The sequence below is a fragment of the Leuciscus leuciscus genome (assembly GCF_965113295.1).
Source record: "Leuciscus leuciscus genome assembly, chromosome: 9".
NCBI classification, from domain to species: Eukaryota; Metazoa; Chordata; class Actinopteri; order Cypriniformes; family Leuciscidae; genus Leuciscus; species Leuciscus leuciscus.
Window position 1 is genome coordinate 19974809 of NC_138733.1, and position 18053 is coordinate 19992861.

The following is an 18053-nucleotide window of genomic DNA, read 5'->3' on the forward strand; positions in this document are numbered from 1 at the left end:
CATTGTTAATGGATAAAGCACCTGTTTTTAAATTGTCTTTAAACTGTGGATTTCAGATGTATGTTGTGCTCCTTTTATTCTTGAGCATACAAAAACTCCTACCGCTGCATAGTGAAGCAAAGTGCTGGAGCCACTATATCAATCACCGCATGCTTTATTTATAGGACGTTCCACAGAATTACAGCATAAACAAACACCGATGGCCTACAGCAGCTCTGCTGTATAAGCTACCACTTCCTCTGATGAATTTCGTTTTCTTCACAAATTACGCAGATGTTTGTTTAATACCTAATGCTGCACAAGTTGTTTCATTAGTGTTGTTTATTTGGCCCTGTAGATTATTCTTGTGCTAGTTGAGAACCTGCTGCCAAGGGAGATGACTTGTGTTATGGGACAACAGACAGGAGAATGACTGTGCTTGGCGACAGCAAGCCTGCTTAATAGAGGATATTTCCTTGTGCATCACTTCATGAGGCAAATACAAGGGTTAGTTGACATGGCCTATCACATCTAAGTGTAACAGTACCATATCAGGTGTGTTTGGCACTATGAAAAGGTCTCCTATCATGCCAGCGAGGTTGCATGCAATGGACCAAAGACAGACATTCTTTACTAAAATTACAGCACTTCAAAGTAGGCTGATGCAATTATACACAAAAAAAGCCTTTTTTTCAAGATTTACGCATTTTTAAATAATAGTAAAAATTTAATCAAATTGAATTGAATAATTCTTACATATTATTCATATTATGAATTAAGAATTTTAAATGAGCAAAAAAAAAAAAAAACTAGAGCTTAAAAAAACATTTTGTGTAAATCTTAATGGAACAAGGGAATGGACCATTTAGTTTATGTGATTCGTCTTCATATATATATATATATATATATATATATATATATATATATATATATACTGTATATATATATATATATATATATTTTTTTTTTTTTGATTTGTACAGAATGTTTTATTAAGCTCTAGTTTCTTTTACTCATTTAAAATTCTAAATTCAAAATATAAGGATTATTCAATTTAATTTGTTGGAATTTTACTATTAATTGAAATTTGTAAATCTTGAAAAAAGGCTTGACATTTTTTTTATGATGAGTATAGCAATATATTACACTGATTAGCAATCACAATTAAAAAAGATGTATTTATGTTGATGATTTAAGAAAAATTTCACATTTATTAAGTAGGGCCAAATTCTTTTTTTATATATAATTTTTTATTATTATTAATGTTTAAAATAACAAAATAACAAAAAAGAGCTGTGCAACATATATTTTTACTTTCATATTTTGTATTAATTAAAATGTTATTATTATTTAGTTAAATATATAACCTTAAATGCACTATTACTTAACTTTTCAATTTATTAACAACACAGTGGTAACTTTGAAAATGGTATGCTAAAAGTGGATTTTTTTTGTTTTTTTTATCTGTATGCTTTTTTGGTTTATATTTCCAGATTTTTTTAATGTTAGATAATTTGAGATGCACAAATTCCAATTCTCGGTACTATTCTGAATGGGACGCAGTCATTGTTAATGTAAATTCATATGGTTCCATCATTCGGCTAACCTAACAAAGGTGAGCTTTTCTTTAGGACAAGCCATAAAAGCAATCTAGCAACCTTTTATTATGAGCATGAATGTCAGGTTTTTGGTGTATATATAGACCTCCGCATGCTGTCAGTCAAACATCAGAGTAAAGAGACAGGTGTGCTCTGAAGAAGAGTACTTCCTATTAAAGCACAAACGGCAGGCACTTCTATGCTTCCCAGCTAATTATTGCCTTGACCTGGGGTTCAGAGCTTCTTTTTAAAAGGCTTTAATGGGTGTAGAGTGAAGTTCCTGTACTTCAGCCTGGGCTGCTAAATGACATGGACAGAGTGTTGGAAAGCCTTAAGAAGAGCAGCCTGAGCCAAATGCGATACAAAGCTTTTTATGTTATCGCAAGATCTTTAAAGCAGTTTTATGGTGAGATTAAAGTAATGAGAACATAATCACTATTTATAAGCCCAAAATCTTACAGTGACTAAGCTGGAGCTGATGTGACCTTGGAAAAGCATACCGTACTATAACCGCTGTCTGAGTGTTTTATTATTACTCTCAAGTGGAGAGATAACACACAAAAGCAGCTGTTAAACTCCGTCTCACACTCCCAGAGTGTCACACACACACCAGCGACCCACAACATGGAACGTCAGCCTGTCGCCCCCCCCCCCGCGACAATCTTCAAGATTTATAAGAATAAACAGTGCACTTAAAAATGTTAGCCTTGATTGGTTTACAAAAAGCATCTGTCTGAGCTCACAAACACACAAGCACACAAAAACTCAACAATCATAACAAAGTGACTTCGTCTCTGGAGTGAATTAGCAATGATCTCTGTGGACTTTTCCCCAAGCATCCTCCCATGAACCTCCACTTCCCCTCCGTCCTTTTTTCCCACGTCTCGGACGAATCATGCTCACTGCATGCTTGGGGAAAGCAAAAATAGCTGCTGATTTCTGGGGTATGGGAACAAGCAGCAGGACATTATTTATGCTGCATTGATTGTGATGACTTGCCCTGAGAAGAATGGGATATGCGATGGAGATCTCTCATTGGTTGAGCAGATGATCTAAAGCTCTAAAGATAGCCGGTATCCCGACGTGATGGAGCGCCAGAGAGCGGCCCATTCCTTTTTTGGTGTACTGGAAATTGGCATGATGTTGGGTTCTGCTTCACAAGCTTCCCAGCTTGCCAAAAGTCCGGCATTTACCTTGTGACACAAGTATGCGGGATAGAAAATAAAATAGATAAAAAAGAAATGTTTGTTAGGTTAAACATCTTTTAATCTCCAGAAATGGAATGTTGTGATGACAGAAAAAGTGGAAGTCTCATATTCTGAAGGCCAGAATTATCTAAACAGAAGATCACAGAGAGGACTGGACTGTCTGGGAGAACACTTGCAAAACTTAGATCCTAGTGAGGTGCTTTGAAAGAGAAACAGACAACAAATGTACTCTTCTACATATTCCATGTCTCATGGTTTGATTTTTATCAAAACTATGAAAATAAAATAAAGTGTGACAATATTAATTAGGTGTATTTAGAATAGATGCTATGATGTCGTACATCGTACAAAAAAATGTTTCAGTCGCCTTCATTTGATTACTTTTAGAAAAAAAATACTTCCTGCTAATGGACACATTAAATAAACTAGTGAGTGTGAAAAGCGTTTTAACAAAGTTTACTTTCTAAAAGTCTACAGGGCCAAAAGTGCCCATAGTTGAAGAAATGGCCAAATGCTTTCAAAAATATTTGTGTATGTCCCAAGTGGACATATTGGACCTACATTTGTTTAAACACAGAAACCTCAGTTTACTACTGGAGACTGGAGAGTCAAATATTGGTGGCCTACTGTAATGCAGCAATGCAATAATATAAGAATAACTATGAGCTCTTGCCAAGCCATTCTCAATAGAAAACCATAATATCAAATTGGTAGTTTGTCCCTTTAAAAAGCTCTCAAATTGGAGGTGATCATGACATCATTCTCTGAATCAGACAATGATTCCATTTCAAGTTTTTCACATTTTTCATTTGAGTCTTCATGCCAAGCGAACAGCACATTTCTTTTGGCTCAAGACTGAGCTGTTGTGTCTGCCTGAGGAGGAGACCGTCATACAGACCGTAAAAAGCTTCTTAGATGTTTGTGTTCAGCAGAGATTGGTGTTTCAGGAAACACCATCAATTATTAAGTTGCATAAATGAAGGATGAGAAGAATCTGCTTTTCCTTGTCAACATCAGCTCCCTGAGGAACATCTATCCCTGTTCACTAGCTAATAGCTGAAGGGCTTCAAAGCCTGAGCCAGTGGCTGTTTACAACCTGCTTCACTACATGGATGCAAATGGATCCCCTGCAAGACTGTAAAAGGTCCCGGCGGCTACAAGAAGATGGAAGGAAGTCCACAAACACAAACAGACTTGTATGTGGTGTTTGAACTGAAAATCAAGACGTTTTTATCTTAAAAAGTGCACATTGTATTGACAGCACATTTGCAGCGTATTTAATATTATGATGGTAAGAAACTCTTTCTTAAAGCTACAGTATCAGTTAAAACAATGGCATTAAGCAACTGACGCCATAAAGCCAAATTTACAGCACCGCCACAAAAAGACTGTAAGACATTTCACTTGCTTTGATCTAACAAATGGGGTAACATGAGCAGGGGTGAGACCACACAATGGCCAGAGTGGCATTTGCCCACCCAGAAAGATGGCTGCCATCTAATATTGCGCAGCTGAATAAAAGTATTAATTTATTTTAGAATATATTTATTTTTTATGGTATCTAAAACTTGCAGAGGTTACAATGAATTTAAATAAGTTGCAAGACCATCTAAGCCAGCTGTGAATTTCAGAAAACACGTTAATGGTTTTGGTTTACAGCAAAAAGGTGGGAAGGTGCCAGTGGATACAGATTTTACATGTTATGTCAAGAACTATCTAGAGGGATTTGTGGTGGTATGTGTCGCTGGGGAAAACTTTCACTTACGGCAAAGGTCCAGAACGAAGAACCAGGGACACAAGACTCTATAAGGGGAGCAGTAAAACGGTGAGGGAAGTCTCTGAGGAATGTCTGGCATCTCTGGCCATATGATGGCTGGGATAAGATGACTATTATGGAGCACCCTCTGTCCCGCAAGCCAGACGCTCCACAATTCACGCTCTGTCATCAGCCACTAACCCCACAAGTGTCCGTTTCACTTGCAAGTGGGAAAGGAGGCACCATTCTACAGAAATTAGGCACGCCTGCACCAAATCAGGATATATGCAGGATCCACAATGACAAAACTATTTCTCAGGTCATGAATCCTGAGCTGAGAACACGGAGGGGTCTGTATGACAAAGGTTACAAGGCTGGAAGCCTCGTAAATTACTCTACTATGCCTGTAAAAGAGCCCATGAAATTACTTGATGAATGCAGTTTTTCTGCCATATACTGATATGATCCGGTTTCTCATCATAACAGCAAACCACAGCATATCAAGCAACACTTTTGACATATATTTTGTCTGCTTTCAGAGACAGACAGGGGCCTGTTTTCTAAAATCAGATCACATGGCCGAATTCTTTAACTTAGCTTTTCATGTCAGCATTATGAAGGTGTTTGAGCCTGAAATCCTCCTCAGCTGTCCTCCTCCACATCTCACTAATGTGTTTATCTAAAAGACTTCTGTATAATCAAATAAAAACTGATTTCAAAAGAATTTCTGTCTTAAGGTGATGTCAGAGCTGCTCTGGCCATTCAAGCTAAAGTGTGTTAAACACTTTCTCCTACCCCAGTTCAAGGTGAAAAACAACTATAAGTAAGCCATTCATCAGCTGATATCCCAGAAGAGTGTAAACACTGTGGCTCTAAACCATTGCTCCGTTTGTTTGAGCGATCTGACAGCGGTCAACGTAAGGCTCAACCAATGATGTGTTGGTTCTTAGATTAAGAAACTGCTTTGAACACAATGGCACAGACATGGCATGGCATGTATTATTTCAGTGAATATAATAATCATGACGCAAATGTGGGTTTCAAACACAGAGGGTCCTATCATACACCTGGTGCAATGCTGCGCCAGGCGAGACGCAAGTGTTTTTTGCTAGTTTCAGTAGATGTCCCGTAGATGGTCTGCTTGCACACTTTGACCTTGCGCACAAGCAGATCCGTTTGCTCTATGGAGAAGCGTTCAGTCTTTTGCGCTTGCAAATTCCGCCATGTAAATAGCAATCCACCACGGCACGAGTGCAACTGGCTTTTAAAGGGAATGTGAGATGAGACTCTGATTGGTTAATTGCACGTTATACCAACAACACACCCATTACTCATTAAGAGAATAGGGACAACCCTTTTAGACCATGCGTCAGGCACGCCGACCATTTTTCTCATCGTTAAACTAGCAAAAGTGGATTCGGACACACCCTAAGTGCACTTGCGCCCTGCACTTTAGACCATACGCTTAGATCGTTAAAAAAGGGCCCCGAACGTTAAAGATCACGTGACAGGAAAAACTTGTTGCATGCTTTACCTCTTTTCTCTAAGCCATTACATAGAGCAGAAAAAAGAAAATGTGTTACATGGCATTATCAGACTCTTTATTTACTTTATTTGCATGTTATGGAATTTATTGAATTTTACTTGCTTAATTTGCAGCCCTAAAAGGGGCAGGAAAAGGGGGTGGAGTTATAATGTAAAAAATGCTAAATGTATTAAAAACCAAAACAAATTGCTACACATATTGAATCGGCAGCTAGACTAAAAATACAGCCCAAAAAAATGGATTCAACAGAAAAAATAAATTGCATAATAAGAAAAAAACAAACAAAAAAGGAAGAAATTTTAAGGAACCATAGATGCGTTTCATATACTGCCTCCTCAGAGATCACATTTTAGCATGTTGCACATATCCTTTGTGATGAGAAGATGCCAATCCCAAAATACACTGTGTGGAGGATTTTTTTTAAATAATCATAACTAACATTTCTTTTCCTTGCAGAATTAACATTTGTATGGTTTGAAAACTAAATGTCCCCAACACTTGGGCCAAAGTTAGTGTGTCTGAGAATTAAAAGAGGAAACAAAACTAGACTGTCTAAATATATAACCTCATGACCTAACAACAAGCTAAGGTATCAAGGAATCCAAATTTGCTCATAGGCCTACTTACAGATTTTTACTTAGTAAGAGAGAATCTTAAACCCTATTCGGACTGGATTAGTTTAACATGGAGAGGTGGGCTAATAATTACCAGAGCTTCTCAGTGATTTTAGTCCCGTCCGAATGTGTCATCTCAGTAATCATTACGGACAATGTCAGTAAAGATTACAGCAACTTTTCCCGTCTGTTAAAAGTAACGTTAAATTAAAATGTATTTATTATTTTTTTATTTTTTTATTAATGCACTTCAAGTCAATGTACAGTCAGAACTGGTGTGTGTGCGTGTGTTTGCACGTAATACACCCATGAGACAGGGAGGTGACAGTGATGCGTAAATCGAGTTACCCCTCCCACTTCTGCTAGTTTGACTGATATTTCTTATCCCGTGCGAATTGGCCTTTAATATTACAGACGTCCTGTGGTATTACCTCACTACATGTACCCTTGTAAAACAAAACCCGTAGGAATAGGGCTTTACTGTTAGCTTAGCAACATTCTTAAGTCATTTGCAAATCTATAGTCTCTCATGCAGTGCGCTAGTTGTGTGGTGCACACAGTAGAGCATTCCAGTTTATTCACTTATTAGGTTTCTTAAGACAGTTCTCTAGGTGTTGAAAGGGAGCTTTAATTACAGATTCATTGCCATGTGATTATTAGTAATTAAATATACAGTTGTGTGTGTTTCACATTTTAAGAGCTATTGAAAGACAATACCTCCATTCAGAGGACAATCACCCTCTGGCCAAAACCTTATCCACAACTCATAATTTCCAACACGATCTCCAGCACAAGATGATCCAGGGCTCTATTTTAAGAACACATAATTGCTGAGGCCAATCACAATGCCAGTTTACTTAACTGCTGCCACACAGCCTTCATATTGAGCATTAAACCAAGGCTGCTAAAATCTGTCTCTAAGCTCACAGTGATTCTCAGTTGCACATGAGACAGCAAATTCAACAGAACATGATTTACAAACATAAAAATAGTTTGGGCTCGGGATTTGTATGCTGACAAACGGATGTTCTCCAAAACTGCACTGCGGTTCTGTTTAAAATCATTCGGCCGTGCCCTGAAAATATTTTGATTTCTTAAGTATACATTTGAAAATATTACTTGCCAACTAAATATTCTGAATGAACTCCAAACAAACTGATGTACAACTACAATGACGTATCATGCCCTGCAGCCTCTACGCCAAAGTGTCAAACCACCGATCTAAATGGCATGACATTTTTAACTTCATCCCACATCTGCAAACATTACTGATGTAAAGGGATCCATTAATACAAATTAGATCCATTTGAAATGGCGAACCACTGCAGACACATGAACTGTGACCTATTCACATTGTCAAGACTAGCAAACAGAACAGCTGTAAACTCATTTTTCCCATAGCACATAAGCATTCAGATTATTTTATAAATCTAGAAAAATATAGTCCAACATGATTTGTTCTTATTGAGTTAAAGTAGCCAGGAGATGCAGAATGTTAGAAGCAGTTAGACTGTGGCACATGGCCAGAGCTGAGCAGAGTGCAGTTCCTCTGAGGCCTCGACGCAGCCTCCAGACCTCCAGAACAAGAGCCGCATTCAGGCCTACTGCGTTCCCAGCGGGCAGGACTGTGGGCCCAACCGACTTTTGCAAATTAAAGAGTTCTGTCTTCAGACCACAATACTGTTTCCTCTAACCATTATGCATCTCATGTCCCCAAAGTACAGCAAATGTTCTGGAGAATGAATTAAACTGGGCATCATTTTTGGACTAAATCCGGACAGGAAGTGACGTTATTCTCTTCGGAATAGTTTTTTCATCATTTGCTGACCCAAGTCTTTCAAAACCTGTATGAATTTCTGTCTTCTTGAGATTGTCCATGTCACAAGTTAAGCTTGGTGACAGGACATGAATTACATGGACTTGATACACATGCACACATCACTACCTGATTATGCCGGCATTTACCATCTTTTAAGATCAGAATGATGTTGTAATGTGTTTACCCCATTTGAAATGAATTTGATATACATTTTGTTTTCTGTTTAATTCAATGATTAATTTTCTTTAATAACTTCACAACCAGATATAATTGCAATCAGAATTACCTTTTATTTCTTGAAAGAATTACCCCCAAAACTTTGTTTTGGCTGTTGGCCTTTTGGTCTCATCCCATGCTGCACCATCAAACAGTCCGTTTGATTCAAACATGTTTTTGTAGCATTAGCATTGCCTAATTGGACTGCACCATTGGTAATTTTGTATGGGGGAGGGGGAATATCTGGTAAACAATTTTTCCCTTTTCATTTCCTTTTTTTTTTTGGTTTAGTGTGTTGGTGGTTAAGTACCCATGGGTTTACACAGTGTTATTTGTGAATATGTTTAGTGTTTTATTATTTTTATTTTTTGGTGTATAATGTGTTGTATGTGTATTCCCTGCTTGTTCATTTGGAACAGGCTGAGGGTGGAGTTAGCCCTTACAAATAGGGAACTGTAGAGACTATCAGGCAGTCTTGGTCTGTTTAAGGCTGGAGGTGTGTGATGCTGTTGCGAATTGGACTGAATTATTCGGTGTAGCCTTTTTGCACATTGTTGCAGTTTTTGTTTTGTCTTGTTTGTACCTTTCAATGTAAATATATATATTTTTTTCTCTCTATAATAAACCACCGTTTGGAGATCCACTGAACCTCTGCCCGCTTGTTCAAATTATTCTCCCTGACCACTGGGCCATCTCTTACAGTTGGTGTCAGAAGTGGGATAGCCCTGGTCATAAACAAGCTGGATTATTTTTGCTCATTGAGATGCCACCAAAGCTGAGGGGTCAGCCTGAGGAGGGCAATGAGCAAGATCTGGGTCAAGGTGCAAGTGGAGGTTCGTCTGCTGCTGAAGTTACTTCATCTGGAGGAGAAGCAGCCATCACCAGTCTTTCCAAGATGTTCCAGAGCTTTATGGAATATCAGCGAGATCGTGATGACAGGCAAGAGAGAGAAACGGCCCGTCGGGAACAACAATACAAGGTCCTCCAGCATCAGGTCAGCCAGATACAGCTTGACTTTGAACACACCAGGGATGGTGTGTCTACTTCGGGTAAATCAGCTCGAGTGATGGACCAAGAGCTACGTATGACAAGGCTGGAAGACAACGACGACATTGAGCATTACCTCACAACCTTTGAACGACTGGCAGAAGTCGTAAAATGGCCAAAGGAGGACTGGGCTATACGCCTTATCCCGCTGTTGACTGGTAAAGCACGGAGCGCTTTTGTCTCTATGGACCCAATATTGACGCAGGATTATAATGCGGTCAAACAGGCAATCTTGTCAAAATATGAAATCAACTCTGAAACCTATAGACTGAGATTCCGAGGGCGTGAGACTCCAGTAGAGGAAACTCCCAGAGAACTTTATGTACGCCTCAAGGATCTGTTCTGCAAGTGGGTAGAGTTTGACAGCTGCGACAAGGAGGACATTATGGAGACTTTGGTGTTAGAGCAATACTTACGAGTGCTCTACCCGGAAATAAGGACTTGGGTCAAAGAAAGGAATCCCTTCACTGCTAAAGAAGCTGCTACACATGTGGAGGCCTACATTGCAGCACGAAAAGGCCCTGGCAACTATCGATATGCAGGCATGATACATCCTGGCAGGGGTAAGTCTGAAGGAACTGGGGCTGGTTTAAACTCTTATACCACTAGCCCAGCCAAGATCCTGAAGCCCATCTACAATAAGACTTATACTGCTAAGGCCCCACAAGTAGGACAACATTCTGACAGGACCGATGTTGTGTGTTTTAATTGTGGAGAACGTGGTCATACTAGTCCTTTTTGCCCCTTGAAAAAACCCAAAACCACCAGTCTTTGTTGGGTGCCCCGTCCTAATCATTCCCCCACCCATGCCCACAACCCAGAGCCCACTATAACCGTCTTGCTTAATGGTAAACCACTCACTGCCCTAATAGACACAGGTTGCTCCCGTACGCTGGTACAGTCTCAGTACATCCCTAGAGATATGTGGAATGAGGAGGAAACCGTCTCCATTGTCTGTGTACATGGAGATAGAACAGAGTTACCCACAGCAGATGTCTATATTGAAATACACAACCAGCCTTATCTGATGGGTGTGGGGGTAGCCACCAATCTCCCCTTCCCCATTTTGTTGGGTACTGATGTCCCTATTTTGTCAGATCTAGTGCAGAGCAGCACTTGGTGTGGGGTAGTTACAAGGGCCCAAACCCAGCATAAAAGGCAGGAGACAGAGATTAATGCTTTGAATGAGATGCCTTTTTCAACTGCTGACATAGAGGCAGAGCTTAAGCCCACTGATGAAGAGAGGTTAGCGAGGCGTAGGGAGGAGGTGAAGGGACTTATTGACAACGCTGACCATGTTGATCTAGATTTAGGGGAACCTGAACTAACCGAGTCTGATGTAACTATACCCAACAACTTAGCTGAGTTACAAAAGGAAGACCCCTCTCTGGTGGAGTTCTTTAAGCAAGCTGAGAAGGGTTGTCTCTTGCATGGCCTGGGAGAAACATATGTTCTCAAGGCGGGCCTTCTCTATAGAAAGAGTAAGGAGGAAGGAACTCAGTTGGTTGTACCTAAAGCATACAGGAAGGAGGTGCTTGAGCTCGGACATACAATTCCCTGGTCTGGTCATTTAGGTTTCATGAAGACCCTTATGAGAGTTTCTAAGAGGTTTTACTGGCCTAAGATGTATACTGAAGTGAAAGAGTACTGTAAGTCTTGCCCCGAGTGTCAGCTCACAACTAGTTATAAACCTCCCTATGCACCGCTACACCCATTACCTGTCATTGATATGCCTTTTGAGCGTATTGGAGTAGATGTGATAGGTCCATTAGAAAGGAGCCAGTCAGGGAACAGGTTCATTCTTGTTATCTGTGACTATGCCACTAGGTATCCCGAGGCTTATCCTCTCAGAGAAGTCACTGCTAAGCAGGTAGCAACTGCACTTCTCAGATTCTTCACTCAAGTAGGCATACCTAAGGAGGTCCTAACAGATCAAGGACCAAATTTCATGAGTCGCACCCTGCACCAGGTTTATCAACTCTTAGGAATTAAGAGAGTAAGAACTACCCCTTATCATCCTCAGACAGATGGCTTGGTTGAAAGGTTCAACAAAACTCTAAAAAATATGCTGAAAAAGTTTGTTTCAGAGACTGGAAAAGATTGGGACAAGTGGTTGCCATACCTGTTGTTTGCGTATCGGGAGGTACCCCAAGCATCAACAGGATTTTCTCCCTTTGAACTCCTCTATGCTCACCCAGTCAGAGGTCCTCTTGATGTTTTAAGAGAGGCCTGGGAAGCACCAGCAAAGCCAGGTCAAATAAACATTATTTCTTATGTCTTAAAGATGAGAGAACAGTTGGAGAAAACTACAGCTATGGCTCGAAAAAACCTTCTTCAGAACCAAGCACGTCAAAAGGAATGGTATGATCAGACAGCCAGAACCCGCAGCTTTGAAGAAGGAGATGAGGTATTGTTACTTCTGCCTACTTCAGAAAACAAGCTACTGGCCAGGTGGCAGGGCCCTTACCGGGTCCAACGGAAGGTAGGCCCAGTCACCTATGAAGTTTACATTCCATCGAGAAGCAAGCCATTGCAGACATTTCATGTTAATCTACTAAAAAGATGGCATGTGCGACCTCCATCTTCTGTTTCTCCAACTAGCACCAGTGAATCAAGTCCAGAGAAAACTTTGTTCATTCGAGCAGTGGAGGACGAAGAGGAAGTAGAGGAACAATACTTCCCTCTTCCTCGCCAATCTGCTCAACTAGATTTGTGCCAACTGTCAGAACATGGAAAAAAGCAATTACTGGACCTGATACCACCGGGTCTATTCAAAGAGACACCTGGTCTGACCAAAATGGTATCACACCACATTACCCTGCACAATGCTAAACCCATTCGCCAACCTGTTTACAGAATACCAGAACGACTCTTGCCTGCCTTTAAAGAGGAGTTAGAATCCATGCAGAATCTGGGGGTCATAGAGCCATCTGCCAGTGAGTGGAGTAGTCCAGTCATCTTGGTGCCCAAGAAGGATGGCAGCCTTCGTTTCTGCTTGGACTTTCGGAAGGTAAACAGCGTCAGTAAGTTTGACTGCTATCCCATGCCCAGGGTAGATGATCTTGTGGAACGACTGGGACGAGCTAAGTACATCAGCACCCTAGACCTATGCAAAGGCTATTGGCAGGTTCCGTTGACCCCAGAGAGTCAGGAAGTGACAGCCTTCCGAACACCATTTGGGCACTTCCATTTCCGGGTATTGCCTTTTGGCATCCATGGGGCACCATCCACCTTTCAACGAATGATGGATCAACTCCTACGAGGTACAGAGGGATATGGAGCGGCTTATCTAGATGACATTGTCGTCTATAGCAAGTCATGGGAAGAACATCTGCTTCATCTGAAAGATGTTCTAGGGAGGATTAAAAGTGCAGGACTTACCCTTCGCCCTGACAAGTGTTTTTTGGCCAAGCAAGAAACACAATATCTGGGATTCGTTCTGGGTCATGGAATGATTCGGCCTCAAGTCAGCAAAATTGAGGCTATTAAGTCTGCTGGAAGACCACAGACGAAGAAACAAGTGCGGTCCTTCCTTGGACTCAGTGGATGGTATAGACGGTTTATACCAAACTTTTCTGCACAAGCTGCTGCACTGACCAGTCTCACCAAAAAGGACAAACCAAACAAGGTGGTGTGGACTGATGAATGTGAACTTGCTTTTCAGGGCTTAAAAGACACTCTATGCAAGGAGCCAATACTGCAGAGTCCCGATTTTGAACAGGAGTTTACTGTGCAAACCGATGCTTCTGAGCACGGCATTGGAGCCGTTTTGTTACAGGGGCAGTCAGGACAATTAAGACCGGTGGCTTACATTAGTAGGAAGCTCCTTCCCCGTGAGTCTAGGTACTCTACGGTGGAGAAGGAGTGTTTGGCTATTAAATGGGCCCTGGACTCTCTACGTTATTATTTGCTGGGCCGGAAATTTAGACTGGAAACTGATCATCGGGCCCTGTCCTGGTTGGGGAAAATGAGAGACACTAATTCTAGGATTACAAGGTGGTTTTTAGCTATGCAACCATTTGATTTTGAAGTCCTTTATAGATCAGGCACCCAAAACTGTACTGCGGACTATCTTTCACGGACACCTCACGAGGTGTCTGGAGAAGGGGGGGAAAATGTCACAAGTTAAGCTTGGTGACAGGACATGAATTACATGGACTTGATACACATGCACACATCACTACCTGATTATGCCGGCATTTACCATCTTTTAAGATCAGAATGATGTTGTAATGTGTTTACCCCATTTGAAATGAATTTGATATACATTTTGTTTTCTGTTTAATTCAATGATTAATTTTCTTTAATAACTTCACAACCAGATATAATTGCAATCAGAATTACCTTTTATTTCTTGAAAGAATTACCCCCAAAACTTTGTTTTGGCTGTTGGCCTTTTGGTCTCATCCCATGCTGCACCATCAAACAGTCCGTTTGATTCAAACATGTTTTTGTAGCATTAGCATTGCCTAATTGGACTGCACCATTGGTAATTTTGTATGGGGGAGGGGGAATATCTGGTAAACAATTTTTCCCTTTTCATTTCCTTTTTTTTTTTGGTTTAGTGTGTTGGTGGTTAAGTACCCATGGGTTTACACAGTGTTATTTGTGAATATGTTTAGTGTTTTATTATTTTTATTTTTTGGTGTATAATGTGTTGTATGTGTATTCCCTGCTTGTTCATTTGGAACAGGCTGAGGGTGGAGTTAGCCCTTACAAATAGGGAACTGTAGAGACTATCAGGCAGTCTTGGTCTGTTTAAGGCTGGAGGTGTGTGATGCTGTTGCGAATTGGACTGAATTATTCGGTGTAGCCTTTTTGCACATTGTTGCAGTTTTTGTTTTGTCTTGTTTGTACCTTTCAATGTAAATATATATATTTTTTTCTCTCTATAATAAACCACCGTTTGGAGATCCACTGAACCTCTGCCCGCTTGTTCAAATTATTCTCCCTGACCACTGGGCCATCTCTTACAGTCCAGTCTGCTCTTTTCCATACAATGAAAGTGAACGGTAACCACGGCTGTCAAGCAAGACTATTTTCAGTGAATAACTACTACTCACGCAAATCTATTTTATAGCTTCAGAAGACTTGGAATATAGTACAATATAGAATGGTATGATGCTTTTTGACTTTTTTTGGAGCTTAACAGGCCGCAATCACCATCCACTCGAATGGAAGAGAGCAGCTCGGACATTCTGCTAAACTTCTCATTTTCCACAGATGAACGTAAAACATTTTTTTATGTTAAATTTTCAATTTGAGTTCAATTTAAATATGCATGAACTATCCCTTTAAGAAAGACTTGCAGATGGAACCTGGTGTCTCTTAAACCCTTGAATCTTTCAAATTGACTTCCCTCAAAAACCCTCAAAATTCGTTCTTTGTTTTTAAGTAGACAGTTAGTGTGGTCAGGTTCAGAAACGGAAGTGACAGAAATCTTCCATCTGTCTTCAGACATGTTATCAATAATGCAAAGTTAGAGTGTGTTGAACAAAGACTGAGATCATTTATTGTCTATGCATTCATTATTCGTTCATCATGCACTTAAATGTTCGCAGAAGTTCAAATTATGAAAAGGGATACAACATTTATAAAAGAAAAGCATAAAATAATGCATTTACTGTATATAAACTACTGTATACACTACCGCTTTCAACTCTTTTCAACAATGATAAATGTTACTTTAGCAAATCAGCATATCAGAGTGATTTATGAAGGATCATGTGACACTGAAGACTGCAGTAATGGCTGCTGAAAATGACAGTTAAACTACATTTTAAAATATATTAAAATAGAAAACAGTTATGTTAAATAGCAAAAATATTTCACAGCATTACTGTTTTTAATGCATTTTGATCAAATAAATGCAGCTTTGGTGCATGAGCATAAGAGACTTCTGTCAAATTTAAAAATCTAAAAATTCAAAACAAAATCGTACAACCACAAACTTTCAAACGCTAATGTAAATTAATTTTCACAGTTTTTTACTGTTAAATTAACCTTGCAAAAAATTGCAAAATTTCACAGATTTGTTGAAAATGAATTATGTCTCAAAATGCAGCACCTTCAAGTCAACATCCAGGGTTAAAACTGTAGCTTCTAGCTTGTTCCACATATCTCAAATGCAAACATAGAGGTTTACTCTGAGGTTAAACTGGCCAGCAGGGCTCTGTTTCCAGCCCACATGTGGCCGGTTCCATCAGGAAATATTTCTTCACTTGTCAGAAATGAATGCTATAGGCTATATTTCTACATCTAACGCAACAATCTCAGTTTTTTGTTTTGTTTTATTACGATGCTGCTCTGAAGATGTGAGAAATAATTGTCACGGTTCATAGATCCAATGCCTCTCTCTAGTCTCGTGCTTTGTTGTTTACATGTGTGTGAGTGGGTGTGTCCGGATCGTTACGGTTGATCAGTATCCAGCTGCAATCACTCATCATAATAATAATAATAATAATTCATTACATTTATATAGCGCTTTTCTCTGCACTCAAAGCGCTTTACATAGAAGGGGGAATCTCCTCAACCACCACCAATGTGCAGCATCCACCTGGATGATGCGACGGCAGCCATATTGCGCCAGAACGCCCACCACACACCAGCTTACTGGTGGAGAGGAGACAGTGATGAAGCCAATCAGTGTATGAGGATGATTAGGAGGCCATGATGGACAGAGGCCAAGGGGCAAATTTGGCCAGGATGCCGGGGTTACACCCCTACTCTTTCGAAAGACATCCTGGGATTTTTAATGACCACAGAGAGTCAGGACCTCGGTTTAACGTCTCATCCGAAGGACGGTGCTCTTTTGGCAGTATAGTGTCCCCGTCACTATACTGGGGCATTAGGACCCACACAGACCACAGGGTGAGCACCCCCTGCTGGCCTCACTAACACCTCTTCCAGCAGCAACCTGGTTTTTCTCAGGAGGTCTCCCATCCAGGTACTAACCAGGCCCAGCCCTGCTTAGCTTCAGTGGGCAACCAGTCTTGGGCTACAGGGTGACATGGCTGCTGACTCATCACCAGCTGCCACTCATCTCATCTCCTATAAATGCTCACCACTTTCTCATCTCCTTTATCAGATTGTTGCATGAAGTCTCTGTGTTGTCTGTTCCTGTTCCCGTGCCCCGTCTTGAGTTCCTGTGTTCCGGTTTCACGTCGTGTTGGATTACGTCATCACTCATCAGCGCACGCTGTACTTCATTCATCACTCCGTGTCTGACCATCGAAGTCCCTGCGCCACCGCCTGCATCACCCTGGATTATTCATCATCATCATCTTCATCAACATAATTGACTATTAATAAAGCGCTTTTACTTGCATATTGTGTCCTCGTTCCTGACGTAACAGAACGATCTGACCAAGGATGGATACAGCAAGTACATCAGCGCCGACCATGGAGGAATGTTTGAGTAACAGTATGGCTCGTCTGGACATTCAAGAGAAGAATTCAAACGATACTGGTCGCGCTGTTCAGGCGTTAGTGGCGCAGGTGTCCGAGCTCACCCAGCAGATCCAACAGTTACGAGCTCCCACTGCGCCGCCCACACCGGTCGTTCCCCCCACACCATCGGAGAGCCCATCCCAGTCGGAGCCACGCCTACCAGCCCCAGAGTCCTATTCAGGTGATCCAAAATTTTGCAGAGCTTTTCTAACCCGGTGTTCCATGCATTTTTCTCTTCAACCCAAGACTTTCCAGACCGAGCGATCCAAGGTCGCCTTTGTACTCACCCTCCTGACTGGGAAAGCGGCGTTATGGGGAACGGCGGTGTGGGAGAATGAAGATCCGTGCTGCGCCTCGTTCCAGGAGCTCTCCGCTGAAATGAAAAGAGTTTTCGACCGGGCGGTCGGCGGAAGAGAAGCTGCTAGAATGCTGGCTGATTTACGTCAAGGAGAGAGATCAGTGTCAGACTTTTCGATCGAGTTCCGGACCCTAGCAGCGGAGAGCAGATGGAACGAGGAGGCGCAGTGGGACATGTTCCTGCATGGGCTGGCTGACCGCGTCCAAAGAGAGATCTATGCTTTGGACCTGCCTCAATCTCTTAATGAACTCATCGCTTTAGCCCTCAGAGTTGATGCTCGACTATCCCGAGTTGGAGGTCACGCCACGAGTAGACGCCCTCTGGCGGGTGCCGAGGGTCCACGATTTGGAGGCGGGACGCGGTCAGCCCCGTCGACGATCACGAGCCCATGCAGGTGGGTCGAGCTCGGCTTTCCCGGGAGGAGAGGGAAAGGCGGAGGTCCCAGGGCCTTTGCCTATTCTGT

At 41.2% G+C, this 18053-nt stretch overlaps 1 protein-coding gene and 1 long non-coding RNA gene across 4 annotated transcripts in view; one reads left to right on the plus strand and one right to left on the minus strand.

Annotated features, from left to right (window-relative positions):
• mcamb (melanoma cell adhesion molecule b) overlaps positions 1-18053 on the minus strand; it is a 43813-nt gene that overhangs the window by 15919 nt on the left and 9841 nt on the right. The gene's annotated exons all lie outside the window — the stretch shown is intronic.
• Positions 1322-15018, plus strand: LOC309506825. The gene is made up of 2 exons (XR_014208940.1): positions 1322-8579; positions 14765-15018. It is a non-coding gene; the product is annotated as an uncharacterized lncRNA (long non-coding RNA).